This window comes from Phyllostomus hastatus, unplaced genomic scaffold (assembly GCF_019186645.2).
Source record: "Phyllostomus hastatus isolate PE091 unplaced genomic scaffold, TTU_PhHast_1.1 phas_contig_86, whole genome shotgun sequence".
Classification (NCBI taxonomy): domain Eukaryota; kingdom Metazoa; phylum Chordata; class Mammalia; order Chiroptera; family Phyllostomidae; genus Phyllostomus; species Phyllostomus hastatus.
In genome coordinates this window covers 92,704,224-92,726,936 of record NW_025333977.1, presented here as the reverse complement: position 1 = coordinate 92,726,936, position 22,713 = coordinate 92,704,224, and the positions used below count along the sequence as shown (strand labels likewise).

The 22,713-nt window shown below is 40.6% G+C and overlaps 1 protein-coding gene across 9 annotated transcripts in view; it reads left to right on the top strand.

Moving 5' to 3' along the window:
- Positions 1-16,279: 16,279 nt before the first annotated feature.
- Positions 16,280-22,713, top strand: part of ZNF148 (zinc finger protein 148) — a 129,150-nt gene continuing 122,716 nt past the window's right edge. For 7 of the 9 annotated variants that reach the window (XM_045850935.1, XM_045850937.1, XM_045850936.1 and 4 more), the window contains exon 1: positions 16,280-16,480. The gene's annotated coding sequence lies outside the window, so the exon portion shown is untranslated. Of the gene's footprint in view, positions 16,481-16,692; positions 17,355-22,713 lie in introns of those variants that run through there. The other 2 variants (XM_045850928.1, XM_045850932.1) reach the window with 2 other exon arrangements.

Below are 22,713 nucleotides of genomic sequence, written 5' to 3'. Positions count from 1 at the left end.
TTTAGGCAAGTTCCTTAGTTTCTCAGCTGTTTCCTGATCTACACAATAGTGATAAACTTTTGAGAGTAGAATTCATTGAGCTAATACAGGTAAAGCACTTAATACAATAAGCCTGGACAAGTAAGGGCTTCATAAATGGTAGTTACTCAGTCCATCATCCTTCTCCTGGATTTATAAAACCATCTGAGTGATTCGTCTCTATCTCTGACCACAATCTCTTCCTTTCTATTCCTGTCTACCCAATAATATTTGAACACATTCAAATCTCTTCCAGTTTTTAAAAACCCGTCAGTTTGGCTTTGACTCCATTCCTTCCTCCAGCCACCTATCACAATCCTTTCCTTCATATCTAAGTATCTTGAAAGAATTGTTTAGGGTTGCTGTCTCTACTTTATCCACTGTAACTCACTCTGCAGTCCATCATAGTGGCCTTTACTTCCTTGGTCTCCTAAGCCAGCTGTCTCTAAAATAACAAATGACATCCCCTCATTGCCAAATCTCCTGGACATTTAATGCTGCTGACACATTTTCTGCAGGAGGTAGTTTCGCAGGGATCGCCACCTCCTGGTGTTCACTCCCTTTTGGGATTCCCTTCTCTTCTGAGTGGGCTGAGCCTCGTAACTTTCTTCTAATGGACGAGTAAGACAAAAGTGAGATGAGGCGACACGGTTAACTCCAAGATTAAGTTGTAAACAGACTTGTTTGCACTCTTTCTCTGAGTCTTCTTGCGTGTTTGCTCTGTGATGCAAACCCCCACGTTGTGAGGTGTCCTATGGAGAGATTCACGTGACAGGGATTTGAGGCAGCCCTCTGGAAACTGAATCCTGCCAACAACTGGAACAGTTTGCCAACAGTTTGGAAGAGGATTGCTTCCCAGTCAGCCCTTCCGATGAGCTGCAGCCGTGGCTAACACCTCAATTGCAGCCTTCTAAGATACTCTAAAAGAGAGGACCCAGCTGAGCAGCGCACCAATTCCTGGCCCACAGAAAGACTGAGATAAGAAGTGCACTTTGTTTTAAGCCATTACGATTTGGGGTTAAAATATACTTAAAAAAAGATTTGGGGTAATTGTGACACAGCATAGATAACTAATAGATCTTCTTTCCTAAAACGACTTTTCCACGGTTTCCACAGCTCCAGGTTTCCCCCAATTCCTGTCTCCTTCTCTCTCCCCTTCATGGGCTCTTCTGATGGTGTGACCTCTCGCCTCCCACTGTTTCTAAGATTCTTCTTTTCTTTCCACATATATTTTCTAAGCGGTGTCACCACCCATTCAAATGCCATCCATAATCCAGTGACCCTCAAATTTATATCTCCAGCTCTTTTGAGAGCCATGCCCGTATATTCAACTGCCTAAACATCAGTCTTTCCTGAACATTGGCCTCACAGACACTTAGACTCATCATGCCTGAAGCTGAACTTATTATTTCCTACTGAATCCAGCAACCTCCTGTGTTTTCTGCCTCAGGGAGCCACCAGCCACCCTGTTTCTCAAACCAGAAATCTGAGAGTCGCCTTTCATTTCTTTATTCAGTAGATACTCATGGAGCACCTGCAGTGATCCAAGAGTGCTCTAAGCTCAGGGAGAGTTTGTGTTCTTGTGAACAGAGAGACAATGAAGATAACAAATAAATTATATGGCATGAGATGGCATGAGATCTGTCTGTCTATAGCTGCACCTTTCTCTATATATCTATATCCATAACATTGAATGATATTGGGCAAAAATTGAACAGGCAGAGCAATGAATGTCATGGAAAGTGAACTGTAGTATTAGGCATTGCTGTCAGCATAGACTTCCTGAAGGAGACATTTGAAGGAAGCAAGGACTACGCTATATGAATACTGGGAAAAGAACATTTCAGGAAGTAGGGACAGCTAGTGCAAATGCCTTGACCAGAAACGTACCCAAGGGTTTGAGGAACAGCAAGCGGGCCAGTGTGGCTGGCACAGAGAGCCAGAGGGAGATTACTAGAGATGAGGTCAGTGAGGTACCCAAGCCCAGACCATGTACATTCTTTTTGGTCATTGTGAGGATTTGGGTTTCCACTCTGAACATGACAGGGAACCCATAGGAGGGTGTGGAGTGGAGAAATCACATGACCATACTGGTTACTCTATTTAAAGTAGGCTGTAGAGAAATTATTCCTTTTCTTTTATCTCTGAGCCTCCAAATCTTTTTTTTCCCTCACTAAGTCCTGTTTATTTTCTCTCAACTACATCTGGGACCAATGTACTTGTCTTAATTTCTTTCGTCACTACCTAAGTCAAGCCAGTAACATCCCTCATTCGCTCACTCAGCTAACACTTACGGATGGCACCGTGTTCCAGGCACTATTGCTCTTCTCAGTGCTGGCGGTGCGGCAGGAAACAGATAGCTGTTTGGAGCGAAATATCTCTCTTGGATTTATTGCTTTTAAAACCCTGCCATCTGGTCTATTATGTTATTATTTATTTGGTTACTTATTCATTGTATCCTCTCCTCACCAACATGTAAACCTTGTGAGATCAGGGACATTATCAATTTTGTTTAGCAATTATATTCTTAGGGTCTAGAACAATAACTTTCATATGATATGTGCTCAACAAATGAATGAGTGAACAAAGTACTGCAACAGCCTCCTAGCTAGCGTATTTCCAGTGACTTTTAAACTTTTTTTGACCTTGACCCATAGGAAGAAAAACATTTTACACTGTGATCCAGTAAAGACTCACAGACATGAATACATGAATGTATACACATATAACTGAAAGTATTACCATATACATTGCTGTCTGATTATGTGTGAAGTTACCCAATATTATTTATTCTACCCTAATGTGTTTCATTAAAAAAAAACCCCCTGCCAGTCACAACTTTAAATTTGATTTGAGAATCCACTGGGACTCGACCAGAAGCTTGACAAACTCTGTCCAGATGCATCCGCCACGACAGGGCAGCCTTTCTGCCTCAGAAGTCTTGTCACGTCACTTCCCTGCATACACTCCTTCAATGGCAATCTGCTAGTCTCAGACGGTTTTTTCCCGAAATAGCCGTCATTTATGGTTGTTCATATACCAACTATAATATAAAATATTCAATTTTTGTTGGTAAATTGAATCACTTTTGTCACTCAGCCTCATCTTAAGCAATAATTTAAGAAAAGTAATATGTTAGATGCATAAATTATATATTTTTCTAGTGCATATTAAATCCATTTACTATCCAAATGAAAAACATTGGACTGTGTACCATCTAAATCCTCTTGTTAATCACCCAGCCACACTTTGGGGAAACCTGCTCTCAGGATAAAGGTCAAATGACTCAACTTAGCCCACGAGGCACTCTGAAGTTTGCTGGGGCTTTTGGCTGAAGCAGCCTCATTTTTTTTCACCACTTCCTGCATTCATTCATTCTGAATGACTGGCAGGTCCCTAAATTCCGTAAGCTCTCTTTGTCTTTAGGACTCTGTACTGACAACTCCTTCTTCTGCCCAGAACTCCACCAGAATCCCTACTCACCCCCTTTCAGGTCTCAGCTGAAATGTTGCCTTGGGAAAGCTGTCCTGGCAGCGGGCTTGGTGCACCCCCAGGACCCCATGCTTAGCCTGTCTTGGAGTATATCCCTGTGAAGTAAATCAACTTCTTTGTCATGTTATAGTTCAACCGAAGACCATAGGCTCCTTCAGGGCAGGAAGAGTATTTTATTCACCATAGTTTTTCCAGTATTTAGTATAGTACCAGAAATTGAATAATGATTTGGTTAGTAAACAACAGAACAAATGCATAGACTTCTCAAGGAGGAGAATATTCAGCATGTTGTCTGAAACATACTAGGAATTCAGAAAATATTGCTGAGTGATTGGGAGAAATGAGGGCTGATCCTCACCCTAGTGATATCACTTTAAAAAATTATTTGAGCCCTGGTTGGTGTAGCTCAGTGGATTGAACATGGGCCTGAGAAGCAAAGGGTCACCAGTTCGATTTCCAGTCAGGGCACATGCCTGGGTTGCGAGCCAGGTCCCCAGTAGGGGGAGCGTAAGAGGCAACCACACATTGATGTTTCCCTTCCTCTCTTCCTCTCTTTCTCCTCCCCTTCCCTTCTCTCTCTAAGAAAATTAATAAAATCTTTAAAAAAATAAAAAAAGTTGTATGTTAAAAAAATTATTTGACTTCACATGATGATGGAAGAGTAAGTGGAAGCTACACTAACCTCCTCAGGACCAATCTGGAGTTACAACTAAATTGTAGAGAAATCATCCTGAAAAACTAATTGAACACTAGTTGGACAGAAGCCTTATAACCAAAGAGAGAAGAAACCACTTCACCACAATGTGACTGGCCCAGGAGAGGAAGTCAGAAGTTGTGGATCACTGATAGCTCCAAGTAGGTTGCCCAGGGCCAGTCACAAGTAGCATCTGACAAAGGTCAGTACGAGTTTTTGCAGATCTATCAATACATAGACACAAATGCAAAGGAGCAGCCAACATGGGAAGACAAAAAAACAGACTCCATATAAGAGAACAGAATTCTCTAGAAGAACTAGATAAAATAGAGGCAAGCAATTTACCAGAGAGAGACTGCAGAGTAATGATTATAAGGATATTTTTCAGCATGAAAAAAGACATAGAAACCATAAAAGAGACCAGTCAGAAATAAAGAATGCAATCTCTGAAATTAATAAAACACTGAAAGGGTTTTGGGTCAAGATGGTGGCATAGGCAGATATGGCTTGCCTCCTCACACAACCACATCAAAATTACAACTAAAATATGGAACAACTATCACTAATAACCATGATATATTGAGTTAGATGGAAGCCTGACAGCTACAGAATTAAAGAAACCACATCTTTCCAGACTGGTAGGAGAAGTGAAGATGTGGACGGGCTGGTCTCATAACCATGTGTGGTGAATAAAAATTTGGGAGGGATATAATGGGAGTGAGGAGTCACAGTCCCACACTAGGGTCCCCAGACCAGGCTTCCAGTGCCAGGAAGATAAGTCCCCAAACTTCTGGCTGCAAAAACCAGTGGGAGTTGAGTCAGTGGAAGAAACTACTGGAGCCCCAAGCAGTTCCTCTTAAAGAACCCACACACAGGCTCACCTACTCAGACTTACTCCCTCTGAGCTCCAGCATCAGAGTGGCAGCTTGAAGGGCACCAGTGGCATATGGGGAGAGGGTGAAGTATCTGGCATTGGGACCAGCAGAGTCCAATTGTCCCTTTTCTGAGCCCTCCCCTTGCAGAGCCACAGAACCGGCAGACTAGTACATTTGAGACTCCGTCAACCTGGCTAACACTGCTTGACCTGCCTTGGAGATCCTCAGAGACTCTGCCCCACCCAAGCTGCTTTTCCATATGAGTGGCTGGTCTTGGCTTATGCTTCACAAATTCCTAAATCATTTCAAACAAGCAACAGCTGGCCTCAGTGAACTCAGGCCTGGCACTAGCAGCAGCCAGGTTAGTTTCACAGCTTAACTTCACCTAGGAATCTCGAAGGACAGCACAAGAAGCAGCCATCTCAGATTGCTTTAGCTCAGGAGGGGCAGCCAGGCAAAACACAGGTGAGAGCTGACCTTGGTCTGCACCACTCAGGAAACCCCAGGGCCAGCACACCCAGTGACAGTTACAGACTACATCAGAGCACCACCACCCTGCCCCTGCACAGCTGATCCTCCACAGAGGGTGGAGGTTGGTGGTCAGTGGTCACAGCCAATCCTTGCAGCTGACTGGCCTGGGTGAATCCCTCCTATTGATCTGCCAACAGCAACCAAGGATGAACTACCAGAGGAGGGTGTACTCAGCTCACACAAAGGGCACACCATGAGTACCCAGCTTGGGTGATAGGGGAGGCTGTGACACTGGACCCTACAGGACACTTACTACATTAGGCCATGCTACCAAGACACAGAGTCAAAGCAGCTCTACCTAATACATAGAAATAGACACAGGGAGGTCTGACAAAATGAGGAGACAAACATGGCCCAAATGAAATAATACACTGGAAGGAATAAATAGTAGGTTAGATGAAGCAGCAGATCAAATCAGTTATTTGGAAGACAAAGTAGAGAAAAACACCCAGGCTGAGCAGAAAAAAAGAAAAAAGAATATAAAAAGATGAGGTGAGCTTAAGAAACATTTTGGACAACATGAAGTATAACAACATCCTCATCACAGGAATATCAGAAGGAGAAGAGAGTGAGCAAGTGTTCGAGAACCTATTTGAAGAAATAATGACTGAAAACTTCCCGAATCTGGTGAAGGAAGCAGTTACACAAGTCGAGTAAGCTCAGAGAGTCCCAAACAAGGCTAAATTAGCTGGAGGAAGGGAGCGCAGCAGACGCAGGCCACACCCGGTGACTCTCTGCCGATCCCACCATGCAGATGGATAGAAGGACAGACAAATCCGAGTGACTTACCTTCAGGGTTAGTGCTGATGAAGACCCAGATGCTGCGGCCGGCGGGCACAAGGTCAGAAGGCAGGGTGGTGAGGTTCCCAGAGAAAGCTGCTCGCGGAAGCGCAGAGTCCCCGGGGCAGGGCAGCTTGGTGCCTGCACTGGCCGGCCACATCGCCTTTTGGAGGAATAAACACCACCACCTTCTGCTTCTTGGGTTCCAGCCAGAGGCTCTGAGGAACAGCAAGGTCGTTCCCCACAGGCTACGCGGCTCAGAGTTGCTTTGAAACAAGTTAGATGCAACAAGGCTATCATTTAAAATTGAAAGAGAAATAAGGCCTAAACCCAGATACATCACAGTTAAAATGGCAAAGTTTAAAGACAAGAAGAGAATCCTAAAAGCCCCAAGAGAAACACAGGTAGTTACATACAAGGAAGCACCAATTAGACATCTGATTTCTCAACATTTCAGGCCAGAAGGGAGTGGCATGAAATATTCAAGGTGATGAAAAGGAAGGACCTACAACCAAGGCTACTTTACCCAGCAGGGCTGCCATTTAAAACTGAAGGAGAAATAAGGATCTTCCCAGACAAGAAAAAGCTAGAGTTTGTTAACACCAAACCAGTACTCCAACAAATGTTAAAGTGCTTACTTTAAGAAGAAGAAAAAGAGAAAGAAAGAAAAAAACAGGAAAATAGTTTAACAATAAAATGGTATTAAGTATGAATAGTCACCTTAAATGTAACTGGCTTAAATGCTCTGACCAAAAGGCACAGGGTAGCTGAATGGATAAGAGAACAAGACCCATTTACATCCTGCCTCCAAGAGACCCACCTCAGGTCAAAAGATACACAGAGACTAAAAGTAAAGGGATGGAACTAGATATTTCAAGTAAATGTTATATTCAACAAGAGGATATAACCCTAGTAAACATTTATGCACCCAACATAGGAGCACTTAAATATGTGAAGCTAATTTTGATAAACATAAAGGGAAAGATCAACAGAAATAAAGTCATAGTAGGGGTATTAACACCCCATTGGCTTCAATGGATAGATCTTCCAGACAGAAAGATCAACAAGGAGACAGTGGTCTTAAATGACACACTAGATGAGATGGATTTAATTGATATCTTCAGAGCATTTCATCCCAAAGCAGCAGAATATACATACTTTTTAAGTGCACATGGAATGTTTTCTAAGATAGGCCACATGTTAGGACACAAAGCAAGTCTCAATAAATTTAAGAAGACTGAAATCATATCAAGACCACAAGGCTCTGACCACAAGGCTATGAAACTAGAAATCAATCACAAGAACAACACTGAAAAACACACAAGGACATGGATGCTAAATAACATGTTGTTAAACAATGAATAGATCAACAATGAAATCAAAGAAGTCAAAAGATACCTTATAAAAAATGAAAATGAGGATACAATACAAAATCTGTAGGACACTGGGAAAGCAATCCTAACAAAGAAATTCATAGCATTACAGGCCTGTCTCAAAAAAACAAGAAAAAGCTCAAATAAATAATCTAACTTTGTAAATAACTTTATAAAGGAATTTGAAAAAGAACAACAAACAAAGCCCAAAGTGAGTAGAAGGAAGGAAATAGTAAATACTAGAGCAGAAATGAATGAAATAGAGTCTAAAAAAGATACAAGAGATTAATGAATTAAAGAGTTGGTTCTTTGAAAAGATAAGCAAGATTGACAAACCTTTAACCAGATTCATCAAGAAAAATGAGAGAGGATCCACATAAATAAAATCAGAAATGAAAGAGGAGAAATAACAACTGACACCAAAAAAAAATGCAAAGGACTATAAGAGGATATTGTAAATAAATATATGATAACAAACTGGACAACCAGGACAAAATGGATAAATTCCTAGAAACATACCATCTTCAGAGCTAAATTAGGAAGAATCAGAGAATCAGAATAGACAGATTACACCTAGTGAAATTGAAGCAGTGATCAAAAAACTCCCAACAAACAAAAGCCCTGGACTGGATGGCTCCACAAGTAAATTTTACCAAATATTTCCAGAAGAACTAACACCTCTCCTTCTCAAACTATTTCATGAAATTCAAGAGGAGGGAAGCCTTCTAAACTCATTTTAGGAGGCCAGAATTATCCTAATTCCAAAGCCAGATAAAGACACTACAAAGAGAGAAAATTATAGGTCCATATCACTGATGAACATAGATGCTAAAATCCTCAACGAAATATTAACAAACCAAACACAGCAATGCATCTAAAATATCATATACCATGATCAAGTGGGATTTATTCCAGGAATGCAAGCTTGGTACAACACTAGCAAATCAATAAATGTGTTTCAATACACAAATGAAATGAAGATAAAATCATACAATCATATCAATACATGCAGAAGACACATTTCATAAAATCCAGCACCCATTTATGATAAAAACTCTCACCAAATTGGGAATAGAGGAAACATACCTAGACATAATAAAGCCATATAGGACAAACCCACTGTCAGCATCATACTCAAAGGGCAAAAACTACAAACTTTCCCCTTAAGATCAGGAACAAGACAGGGATGCCCGCTTTCACCTCTCTTATTCAACATAAGTACTGGAAGCCCTAGCCACAGCAATAAAACAAGAAGAAGTAAAAGACATCCAAATTGGAAAGGAAGAAGTAAAACTGTCTATTTTTTGGTCACGTGATGCTGTACACAGATAATACCAAAGATTCCACAAAGAAACTACTAGAACTGATAACTGAATTCAGCAAGGTAGCAGGATACAAATTAATATACAGAAATCAGTTGCATTTTATATGTCAGTAATCAACTAATATGTAAATTAAGAAAAGAATCCCACTCACAATTGCTTCAAGAAAAAAAAAAACACTTATGAATAAACCTAACTAAGAATGTAAAGCACCTGTACTTGGAAAATTATAAGACACTGAAGGAAATTGTAGAAGATACAAGTAAGTGGAAGCACATACTGTGTTCATGGATTGGAAGAATTAACATCATTAAAATGATATTAATCTAAAACATCAATCCAAAGCAATCTATGGATGCAATGCAATTTCTATCAAGATTCCAATGTCGTATTTTATGGAACTAGAACAAACATTTCAAAAATATATATGGAACCACAAAAGGCCCTGCATAGCAACAGCAATCCTGAAAAACAGGAACAAGCCCTGGCTGGTATGGTTCACTGGACTGAATACTGGCCTGCATACCAAAGGGTCGCAGGTTGGATTCCCAGCCAGGGCACAAGCCTGGGTTGAGGGTCAGGTCTCTGAGGGGGTACGAGAGGCAATTGATCTGTATATCTTTCGCACATTGATGTTTCTCTCCCTTTCTTTCTCCTTCCCTCCCAATCTCTCTGAAAATAAAGAAATAAAATCTTTTTTTAAAAAAGAACAAAGTTGGAAAAATCATGCTAATATGAAACTATACTATAAAGCCATCATAATCAAAACAGCATGGTACTGGCATAGAAACACAGATCAACAGAACAGAGTAGAAAGCCCAGAAATAAACCCACATGTTTATAGGCAATTAATATTTGACAGAGGAAGCAAGCACATAAAATGGGCTAAAGATAGTTTATTCAATAAATGGTGTCGGAAAAATTGGACAGATACATGCAGAAAAATGAAACTAGACTACCTTGCTATACCACACACAAGAATAAATTCAAAATGGATGAAAGACTTAAATGTTAGACCCAAAACCAAAAAAATCCTAAAAGACAACATAGGTAGCAAAATCTTGGACATTGATCATAGCAATATTTTGTCAGATATATCTCCCCAGGCAAGGGAAATAAAAGAAAAAGTAAACAAATGGTACTACACCAAACTAAAATGTTTTTGCATGGCAAAGGAAATCACCAAAAAAATAAAAAGACAACCCACAGAATGGGAGAACATATTCACTGATACATCTGATAAGGGGTTAATATCCAAAATTTACAAAGAACTTACAAAACTCAACACACACACACACACACACACACACACACACACACTACACAATTTAAAAATGGGCAAAGGACCTGAATACACACTTCTCTAAAGAGGGCATACAGGTGGCCAATACATACATGAAAAGCTGCTCAATGTCACTAATCATCAGAGAGATGTAAAATAAAACCACAATGAGATATCACCTCACACCCGTCAAAATGGCCATCATGAATAAATCAGTAAACGACAAGTGCTGGCGAGGATGTGGAGAAAGGGGAACCTTTTGAACTCTTGGTGGGAATGCAGACTGCTATAACCACTGTGGAGATACCTCAAAAAATGGAGATACCTCAAAAAATGGAGATACCTCAAAAAATAAGAAATGGAACTGCCTTATGACCCAGCAACCCCACTTCTGGGAATATATCTGAAGGAACCCAAAACACTAATTCTAACGAACATAAGCACCCCTATGTTCATTACAGGATTATTTACAATCACCAAGACATGGAAGCAGCCCCAGTGTCCATCAGCAGATGAATGGAAAAAACAACTATGGGACATTTACACAACAGAATACTACTTGGTGGTAAAAATGAAGAAAATTTTACCCTTTGCAACAGTATAGATGGACCTGGAGAACATTATGCTAAGTGAAATAAGCCATTCAGAGAAAGACAAATACCATGTGATTTCATTCATATGCGCAATCTAATGAACAAACTGAACTAACAAGCAAAATAGAGACTCGTAGATAGACAGCAAGGTGACAGCTGTGGTGGGGGGATAAAGGGATTGAGCAAAGAGGAAGAAAGACTTGTGGACATGGACAACAGTAGGGTGATTGCAGGGGGAGGGAGGTATAAGGGGACTAAGAGGTAATGGAAAAAATACAATTAAAAACTTTTTTAAATTGAGATGGTTTTAAATTCTAATGTGTTTGCTCACTATGACATGATTCTCTCCTCCCTGCCCAGGCAGAGGTCAGAAATGAGGTCCAAATGTCTTTCTGTGGCCTAAGAGACTTGTGGTCGCTCGATAAATAAGCCTGCCACAACAGAGGACATGGTCCATTGGGAAAGCCGCAGCACAGTGGGGATATATATCTGTATCACTTTCTCTTGCCCAGTGTAAAGCAGCTATAATGTAAATATCAAATGTTCACATTAATATTAAGATCAATACTTCATGCATGTATTCAATACATTTGTTATTTTACTATACATTAGATTTTGGTGCCCTTATTTCCTTTTCTGAGATTCTAGAATACAGCCTGTGTGATTTGAAGACTGATGGTAATAATGTGTCTTACAGTGTGAGCCACAGGGATATATAACACAGGTTTTACAGTGACTTAATTGTACTCAAAACTTTTATTTATTTTTTTTATTTGCTCTACTATTTGACATCTTGGGGAATGTGGTATTTAGTATAAATGGAGTCTCCAAATAACTGATGTCTAATACTGTAAGCACCAAAACATTAAAAAACAAAAAATATGGGAACTTTACCAATATAACACACACTTCCCTGCCTTTTGAAATAAAATACACCAAATAGTAACTGTTCCATGCCAACTTGGGGCTCCCCCAGCGGACATCAGTTATTTGGACATCCTGTTGGTCCACGGCAGAGGTCTGAGGAGCGCTCGTGCAGGCGCAGGTGATGGGGGACCTGAGGCTACGTGGGTGATGCCTGCAGCTGTGACATTGAAATTTGTTTTCTTGCAAACCAAACCAAATCAGCTGATTTCTGAGCTTTCCCCTCTTCCTCCCCCCGCTTTTTTTTTTCAGGGGGAGGGAGGTAAACCATGTTTCTTTGTTCTCCATTTGTATAATCAGAGCCTGGAAGACTTGTTCACAATTATAAAACAAATCCCTTCTTTGTCATAATGGAAGAATGAAACTTATGTAGCTGTGTAATTTGGTGGGGGGGGACAGTATAAAATACTCATCTTTATGAAGTAATTAGTGAGAGAAAAGGTAAAACAGCCTCTTCCCACCAGCTATCTACTCTATCACTGATGCTGTTATTTCCTTCCGTTATCCCTGCTATAGATCACTTTCACCGAATTTCCAGTTTGCATTTGCTCTTCAGCCCTCCTTGTTCACACTTTGTTCATGGAGTATGGAGGCTTACTCTGCAATCATTTGATGGTGTGTGTGTGTTGTTTGGAAAGGACTTGCTTTGAAACTTACACATTTTTTAATTACCAGGAAATAAGTGCTTCTCTAAATATAAAAGTCCTGCATAATGTTTGATATTTGTACAGAACTTCACATGTATGTTTTTAGAGGTATGAACAAGATAGAAAGTTTTGTTTTGGCATCAGGATAATATGCTAGTTTATAGGCTCCATCAGTGAGGGAACCTAAAGCACCCCCTCTACACGTTTATGTTTTCAGACTCTTATTCTCAAATTATTGCATTTTTTAAACCTGTCTCCTCCATTAGCCTAAGAGCTTCTTATGAGCTTAGACCACATCCTAATCTTTGAACCCAGCCCTTGTATTCTTATGTAGCTGCATAATCTCCAGGAAAGTGTAAAATGGTTGTCTTTATGAAAAATCAATTAGTGAATGAAAACTCAACACCCCTAACACTTCATTCTTGTGTTCTTGGGCATCTTGACTCTTCACTCCTGTGTTACCCTGAATCCCTCTAAACCATGGTTTTCTCATAGCTGATGAACTCAGTGCAAACCAGTACCTCTTTTACCTCTTCTGTTGAGTCTTGCATGTGGGCTTTTAGTAAATGTTTACAATGAACGTTGGCAGGTTGGAAGACGGTTAATTTTAGGAAAGTAACTCCTTTGTGTTGATCTCCATAATTGGTTAGCAACAGGATAATTTTCATATTCCCTCACAAGTCCAGGATTCTAACATGCTTTTAAATTTAAATTTTAAAAAGACAGTAAAAACAAGAAAGAAAAAATTCATCACTGCATTATTGCTTATCTGGCAATAAGCAAATGTATAAGAATCTTTAAAGCTCTAAAATGATAAAAAAATTTCTAATTGATAGTCTGTTTTATGGAAACCCAGAACTTTAATATATTTAAGTAGTTAACTTGTCTTCATTCTGCTTAAACTTTGGGAAAAAAGGGGTAGAAACTTGATTCACTGGTATTTGTTGAGTAGAAAATAGCAAACATATACAATAGCACAATTTCATCAGCTTTATAAATAAAATTATTCAGGCAAAGATTATGTTCAGAAATAAATTCTCTGAATAATGTTACATATTTTTTAATGCAGCTTTAATTGCTTAGTTTTTTCCTAGGTTCATCTACTGATCATATGCCCTTTTAATTTCCTATGCTAAACAACTGTTAAGATATTTTCATTTTTTTAAAAAAAGATTTTATTTCGCCCTGGCTGGTGTAGCTCAGTGGATTGAGCTCGGGCTGCGAACCAAAGTATTGCAGGTTCGATTCCCAGCCAGGGCACATGCCAGGGTTGTAGGCCACGGCCCCCAGCAACTGTACATTCATGTTTCTCTCTCTTTCTGCCTCCCTTCCTCTCTCTAAAAAGAAATAAAATATATTTTTTAAAGATTTATTTATTTATTTTTAGAGAAGGGAAGGGAGGGAGAGGGAGAGAAACATCGATGTGTGGTTGCCTCTCACGCACCCCCAATTGGGGACCTGGCCTACAACCCAGGCATGTGTCCTGACTGGGAATTGAACCAGTGTCCCTTTGGTTCACAGGCCCGCACTCAATTCACTGAGCCACACCAGCCAGGGCTAAGATATTTTTCCACTTAAATAATTTTTTGTACCAGTATAGTTTGTTTTTTTCTCTTGCTAGTTGGTTAATGTTGTCCCTACATACCAAGGTTGCGGGTTCAATCCCTGATCAGGGCACATACAGGAAGCAACCAATGAATGCATGAATAAGTGGAACAACAAATTGATGTCTCTCTCTCTCTCCCTGGTCATTGTCAATCCTGGTTTTAATGTCTTCATAAAATTTATAAGGTATTACCAGTGAGGGAAGCTGGGTGAAAGGTAAATGGGACTTGGTACAATTTTTTGCAACTTCTTGTGAACCTGTGATTATTTCATAATAAAACTTTTTTTAAAAAAGGAAAGCAGGATGAATGCCTAAGGCTGGTATTTGGGGAGGTGAGCAAGAGGAGCATGGAGAGGCAAATGGGGACTAAGAAATAGTTGTAGAAGTTTAACCTACAAAAGACTTAAACTTGTTCCTCCCAACACTTCTGCTATTACTACTTCTATAGTGCTCTTTATTCAGTTCATGCTAGATCATTGTTTCTGTTGTTTCTTAGTTACCGTGCTGAGCAGAGAATTAGATCTATTCCTAATGGCAAACCAACCAATCTTAGCCCATTGGGTATAATCTCTAGGCCTTCAATCCTTTTCAGTTATTAGTTTTCCTGTTACCTAATACTCAGTGTCTGCTTCTTTGCTGCCAGAGGTGCTTTTCACTTCCACATCTGATTTTGGTGCCATTGCAGGTGCTAGAAGTAGCCAGAAGGCTGTCCTCCAGATAACGCTCTTGCCCTATCTGGAGTCACTGTTTTGTTGATTTAGCATTCAGAATATGTACTGTCCTATTATTTAAAAACGTATTTCTTAATGGAGAAAGTACATGGAGAGTGATTGTGGAGCTGTGGCTTATCCTTGTTCTTCTTAGTTACCTGTGTCTAAATTTAGTTGAACCTGTGGAGGGGCTTGGGCTATTTCTAAACAGGCGTCATGATTACTAAGGTTAGTGTCTGGACGTACATTAACCTTGAAGACACTAATCTAATTCAGTGCCATCACAAGTGCATGATGCTAGAGTTTGGAATTTTGCCAAAAAGCACTACTCAAATGAACATTCAGTTGGCAAGGGGTAGGAAGGTGGGTGTGAACAAGGGAAGAACTCCAGAAACGGTTATACAGATATTTTAACGCCTTTCCTCTCCCCTCAGAGGATATGTTTAACTACAGGACACTCTAAATAAATCTTCAGACTATTATGAAGACACAGTACTGAAGGCATTTCTTCCTAAGGTAAGTTGCTGACGCTAATAATCACTCAAAAATCACTGAGCATCTATTATGCCACATGGCCAACCTTGTGCTAGGGTGGGGACATAAAGAGGAGTAATTGTAAACCATCCAGTACGCACAGGGACCTCAGGGTGGCTTCTAAGTGTTAGTTGAATGAAGGCACCATTGCGGAGGTCACAATTTGGCTAAGGTCACTTAAAGGGCCTTCAAGGGAGGAGACTTAATTGTGCAATTCCAGCATTGCATAGATCATTACCAAGTCTTTGTCATCTAGACTGAAAAGTTTTGGGCCCCAGGTGAAGTGAGCGGAAAATACCATGTAAGACCTTGCGCAATAGAATCCATAGCCGCATCTCTTGATCTTTATGCTCACACCCTGCATCTCAGTTTACAGACACTAAGGGAGTTTGCTAGCTTCAAGGGCGCAAAGCTGCAGCTTCCGTAAAAGGTGGCATTTGGGATGGTGGAGGCTAACGACTGGAGGTGGTGTGGAAAGGGCTAGGTGAGGGAGGAGAAACGAAAAAGCCAAGAAATTTTGGCAGATAACCTTTCACCTTCCTTTTCCCAGGGCCTGAAACACGAATGACCCCCGAGTCCACCACTTCTCAGCACGCTAGGCACTGACGAAGGGTTGAAGGCGGACCTCCAGTCAGCTTTCCAGATTTTTTTGAAACTGCTATCTTCCTAGGACCAGCCCGGGAGACTTGTAGCTCGGAATCAGCTTCCCTCGCGCCGGGCTAGTGACACGCAGGCGCCGGAATCGAAGCCACGCTCAGTCTTCCCAGCTAGGACCCGGAGCTAGAGAGGGCTGGCGTCGCGGATCGCTTCCCGAGTGCGGGTCTTCCCAGAAGACACCGCGGCGGCAGTGGCGGCCACCGCGGCGGCGCTCTAGCCGAGGCATGTCTGCGTCTCTACTGCTCTGGGAGGAGGAAGAGAAGGAGGAAGAGGAGGAGGAGGGGGAGGAAGAGGAGAAAGGCGCAGGGGTGGGAGCAGTTGTCGAATCTGCTACAGCAAAAGTTCTCCCCCCTCCTCCCTTCCCCTCTTCTCAAGGTCCCTAGAAAGGTTGGAGCTGCTGCCGTCTACAGTCGGGGATCGCGCGACTCGGCGCCCGCCCGCGGTAAAGCGCTGGGCCTGGCAGGCCCGGGCCCGGGGGAGGGCGGGGGAGGGGGAGGGGGTGGCGCGCGGGGGGAGCGCGCGGCGGTAAAGGCCTGACCCCGGGGGGAGCGAGCCGTGGCGACGCTGGGGGTGGCCAGGGAACCGGCGGAGGCCGGGGGAAACGCAAGAGCAGGCTGGGGGGACGGGAGGAGGCAGGGCGCGGATGGTGGGTTGGGGGATTGAGAAAGGATAATGCCGGGGGTGGCAGCGGCAACTAGGCGGCCTCCGAGGCCTGAGGGAGGTGTCAGAGGTAGGGAAGAAGGTGGAATGTTTGCGCGGGGAGGCCAGAGGGTACTCGGTGTGGGTGTGAAAAGGCTAGGGAGACACCAGGTCTCTGTCCACCGTGCCTGGTGCAGTGCTTTATGCACCGCAGGCCTCAGTCACTGTTGCTGCCTGAGTGTTCTTTGGGAGAAGGAAGGGCAGGGGTTGGAGAAAAGGGAATTCTTGCAGGAAACCTAGTGGGAGTGTGTACAAGGAGAGCGGCTTGGGGGAAGAATGCCGGATAGGTGGAGGAATGCAGAGGGTGGCTGTGAAGAAGTCTTGAGGATTCTGGGAGAGTGTTCATTGTGCAGATATATTAGGTATTTCGTTATGGAAAAAACTGAAGCGTATCTAAGGAAAAGGAAAGGAGGAATATAAGGAGTTCCCGTGAATAGAAAGAACAGCGTTTGAAGCAAGAGAGAGTGTTAATATTAGATAAAATGAAGAGAATTCATGGTAGAATAGACAATACAGTAGAATTAATGAATGTTTGCCCGAAGACTAAAGCGTTATTCCAGATGGACCAGGGTGGCCTAGTTCTGAACCTGGTTGGGCTCTACTGTAGATGACATCTGGTAAGTGTGGGTCCTGGCAGTGGTTGGGGTCACTGAGAATTAGATCTTAGTATGTAGTTTGGTCTCAGACATTTTAGACCTGCACCAGTGGATGTGAGAATCTCTGAAACAGATCTTAAGGAAACACCTGGCCTAAAGGTATTCTCTAGACCTGGGAGTTTAGATTTTTGCAAATTTGAAGTATTTATTATTACTTACCAGAGACTGGACGAACACAATCTTGGCAAATGCTGGAATGGAAATTACTTCACTTGGTTTTCTTCTTCACTGCTCAGCTTAACTGGTCCAGGAGAACTAGTGCGGTATTATTCAGCCTGGATTGCAGTCCCTGGGGTTATAATTGGTGGTGGTGGGATTCCATGCATGGTGGCCCTTTGGTGGCTTCATTTGTACCTCAGATTAGTATAATTGACTGGATTGGTTCCGTAACTCTGGCTGATGGCAGACCTTTTGCCATTCACAGTTCCTGAATGTATATTCTCACTGAGGCGTGGTGGTATTGAAGAACATGCATCAGCCTATAGAGTGTAAGCCAGCAGAATATCTATTTTGGTCTTAGAGTGCAAGGTTGCCTTAAAGTCTAGGGGAACCTGAAGAGAATGGATACTTCTAAATCCAGGTTGGAGGGAGTATTAGCATTTTTATATCAGGAAATGAACCAAGACCTATTGGATTTGCTGCTGAGTTCACTCACCGATTTCAGTAGGGAACTCTGTGTAGAACCATGTTCTTAAAGCTTTATTCACCTTTTGAATCAGCTTTATTCACCTGAAAATTGGTTATTAGGAAAGACTTGTATACACATTACATTGTAATATTAATTCAGCTGAGGAGAGGGTGGTTTGAAAATCCTTTTATGGAAGTAGAGGGTGGAGGGATTAATGGGGGACATGGAAAGAAGTTCGGGAGAGCGATGGAAAAATTCAGTCGTTTATTTAACAACTATCTCTAAAGGAGGATGATAATTTAGCATTGGAGTGGAGAGGGGCTCTTATTAAATTTATAGAAATAATCCAGATTATTTTTTAAAATTTGGAAAACTGTCAGTATGTTATCTATTGCTGTAAGAATATTCAGTCTTTTACATTTTTATTGTCATCGTAGTGTGAGAGGGTGTGTTTTTCTTCCCCCTCACTGGCACTGTGTAGTATCAGCTTTAAAAAATTTTTAAGTTTATAAAGCTTATAAGTTTATGGACTTCAGTATAGTATGTCATTATTGTTTTTCTCCCATTTTTAAAATATGTGAAATAATATATGTGCATAAATAAAAAACAAAATTGTAGTGAGAGCTTATAATGAAAAGCAATAGCCCCTGTCTCACTTGTTTAATTGCACTTCCACTTTCTAGAGTCTCCTATTTCTAAGCATTAATTTTTCTAGCTCTTATGTTTTTCTCGAGGTTCAAAAATAATTAGCATGTACTATTATTTTCTGGTTGATTAAAATGACATTATGAAGTAGTCAAAGGCTTCTTACTGTGAATGGAAAGGCTTTATGTCACTGGCATTATCCCCTTCCTGCTTCTCCTTTTTAACCTTTGACAGTTACTATTTTAACTTTTTTATTCTGTTTTTATATCTTTAATATACATAAAGAGAACGCATTTAAAAGCAGACTGGAAATACTGGGTGAGATGATAAAGGGAAGTTTGATGGATGGACCAACAAGGAAGAGTAGGGTGTAGGAACAGCATCTTTGCAGCATAACAGTTGCTTGTTAGAGATGAAGATTGCTTGGCAGTGATAGTTCATCTTGGAATTAGTTGCCAGGTCAGCTGCACAGTAGTATTCTTTGACAGTCTTCTGGAGAGTTTTAGTGCGATGAATCCGGGGATGGAATCAAGTGACCCTTAATTGTTTTTTCCATGCTTCTATGGCAGTTCTTATGTTTTCTGGAAGGAAGGATTGGTGTGGATATGTGTTTCATTTTTGTGTGGATGGAGGGATGGGGAAATGTGCTAAGTGGGGAGGAGCTGAGGGACAGGGTATGAACAGGTGGTGGTAAATTTGTGGGAGGGTGTAGAAAAGGTAAAGAATTCTGAGGACATTTCGATATACTTGTTGTGAAGGAGATTTAAATTATAGTGGTGAGACTGAGATTTGTTGAAATTATAAGGAAATTAGCATACTTAAGACACAAATATGTTGGTAAATATGGTGGAAAAACGTATGGTGCTCATATATTAGGACAGATTCATAAAAGGCTGGTTTTTGGTCTTTGTGTGTGAGGTGCAATGTTCCCAAATCAGTGTGACTGAGATTGGGAGAGTAGAAGGATCTTGCTCCTATTTTAGGAAGTCTTGTTTAAATGACCCCACCTCTTGAGTTCTTTCTTACTCTGAATAAAAACAGCATTCACATACCGCTAAATCTTGTCTTTGCTTATGAGAATTATTCTCCGTTGTGCAAAAGGTGGTTATTGTAACCTGCCCTAGAGCTGAGATTTACTTTAATCTCTGGGGACACTCACAACAGCTTGATTCTTAAGTGCTTAATAAAATACCTGTTGAATGACTGATAGAAAGTAACATTCACTGTTTAGTAATAAATAGTGGGAATGTGTGAAATTGCTGAGAGCCCTGTGGGGGTATTGCAGACACAATGTGTGAGTGTGTGTGTGTGTGTGTGAGAGAGAGAGAGAGAGAGAGAGAGAGAGGGAGAGAGAGAGAGAGAAAGGGAGGGAGAGAGAGGGAGAGAGAGGGAGAGACTGAGACCACACACACAAAAGGGATATCCTACTGGGCAAGGCCTTTAGATTTAAGGGAAGAAATACAAAATGGATTAGAATGGAACTGTAACAGTCTTGCAAAAACATTGGAGGGGTGGGACCAAAGGTTCTAGTCTAATCTGAGGTTAGTTTAACCTGAGTGAATCTGGTCTGGAGCTGGGGGCTGCTTTAATTTGGATTTTCTTACCCCAGGCCTTAATGACTGCTTAAGATATTTTTCTCTGTTTCAAGAATCTGTCTGATTTGATTTGATTCATTTTTAAGATGATAAAAAAGTGTTCGATGAAGTTCCTTCTCTCAGGGTATTTATAATACTTATGTTCTTTTAGGAAGAGAAAGTTTGAATTAATTCAGTAACAGTGTAAGATTACAGAAGTTGATTTTTTAAAACAAATATCAAAAGTACACCTTTGGTGAGAATTTTTATATTTTGATTGTCATTTTCAGAGTAGTATTCAGAACTTTTTTGGAACACCTTTTCTGAATTACCTCCTGAGCCTCTTAGCACATCCTATACAATTTACCTTGAGTACCTGTTGTCTGCTGTTGGGGGAAGGAGCCTTTAACGGTGAGAGAAACATGGTCCTGGTCTTCTCAGAGTTCATAATCCCTCCAGGATGGCACAGTTGCAAATAATACGGGGCATACTGTTATTCTGAATAGTCTCATTGGTGACAGATATTTTTAGTTTGAAAGATTGATTTTTAGAAATGCTAAAGATCTGTTGATATCAGTAGAGTGAATAAAGAACAGTTTTGGTCTAAATACACTGAGTCACAGAACTGGGAGTGAATATTTTTTTTTGGTTGACATATTAACTGATTTTGGAAAACACTCCTAAAGAGGAAGTCGGAGATATTTTGAATGTTGGTGACCGTTCACATGTAGTTAGTGAGACCCTAGATGAATGTTGGTTAAATGCATCAGATGGTCGGATGGATGGCGTGAATAAATGAGTTAAGTAGTAGCCTCCCAAGGTAAATATTTTAAAGAAGATCACACTGATTTTAATATGTACAAGTAAATAAATTCTGGTTATGTTTGTTAATAGTTTCATTACTGTGAACAAGATAGTTTGTGATTAAGTTCCTAAATGAGTTTTGCAGACAGTAAGTGCTGTAGGAGTTCAGAGAACGGAGAAATGAATATTGGCTAAGATTTGGGGAAAGGGATTGCAGTGTACCATACTTTAGCTAGATATTTGAAAGGGTTCCTTAGGGATCTCAAGAGAGAAACTAAATTGCTCCAAATTCCTCTTGCAGCCCTAGAATGAACCCAGAGTCCTAATCTATTTTTGTCTGTATGCTTTCTGCCTATTTCATTTTAGCTACTCCTACTGGTTTGCTCCTTTTCAAATCTACTTTGTTGGGTAGATTTTGAGCGCTCCAGACAACTGAGGGGGGTGATCTCTTTCCATCTATGTCTAGTGTAACTTGTAGCTTTTCCTTTTTTGAGCCTGTACCCCACAGGTTGCTTGGTTTCTGTGAGTGAAGAGCATGAGTCAACTTGGCTGTTATTCTAGCATTTTCCTGCATGGTTTTCTTAATGCTGCTTTCTGAATTACACAGTAGAATAGACAAAGAATTGAGGGCCTATGTCCAGTAGACACATGCATGATGAACAGATGAGTGAATGAGAAAGTATTTGAGACAAGGTAGGAGATCTGAATTATCTTAGATAATTTAGATGATCCAATTTCTCTATATGTTTTCTGTTTGTTTCAATTTATTTATTTATAGCCAGTCTTTTTCTACAAAGAATGTAATGGGGCTGACAAATGTACAGGGGTGGACAAAAGTAGCTTAAATTACCAGCCATCATTACCTAAAAGATAATAATAAGTAAGGATACAAAATAATAATAATAATAATAATAATTAACACAAATAATACAAATAAAGAATATGATATTTAATAATAACAATACAAGTACAAGAATAAAACTTTCCCGTACTCAAATGACTGTAAACCTACTTTTGCCCATCCCTGTATGTTCATGAATTGAAAAGGCTACCAAAGAGAAAATGAAAGAAAAATCTGTTAACTGCTGTAAAATTATCATTATGGATGCTAGAAAACTAGGAATAAAGTGAAAGATAAGCAGATGGAGAAGAAAAGGTTTTATCTGATAGAAAGTATAATTCTGAAAGAAGAAAAAGATTAATATAGGACAGTTTATGTTTAGAGGAAAGCAATAGAAAATTGAGGGTAAAGAGGATTATTTGAAGTGGCTGTTTTGGGGAGGAAGATGGTAAATCTATTTGAAGGATAACAGTAGTAGAAATTATTTATCATGTTGATTTATAACTGAGGTTTCAGAAAATGATGGGATGAGTTTTCTTTAGTCCACAGATAATGCATGTTTGTTATATGCAAAAGCATTGTTGGATTCAGTAAGTAATAAATTCTTTGGGTTTTATATTCTAATAGGCAGCTGGACTTGTGCACAAATAACTACACTATGATCACAAATATGTCATAAGAAAAATACTCAGTGTTACTGAAGTAAAAGGGAGTAAAAAGCATTTGACTAAGGGAAAAACCTGGGACTGCATTTAGTGGCATGGAAGTGGTATTTTAGCTGGGCTTGGAAGGAATGGATAGGATCCTGACTGGCAGAAATTACTGGGA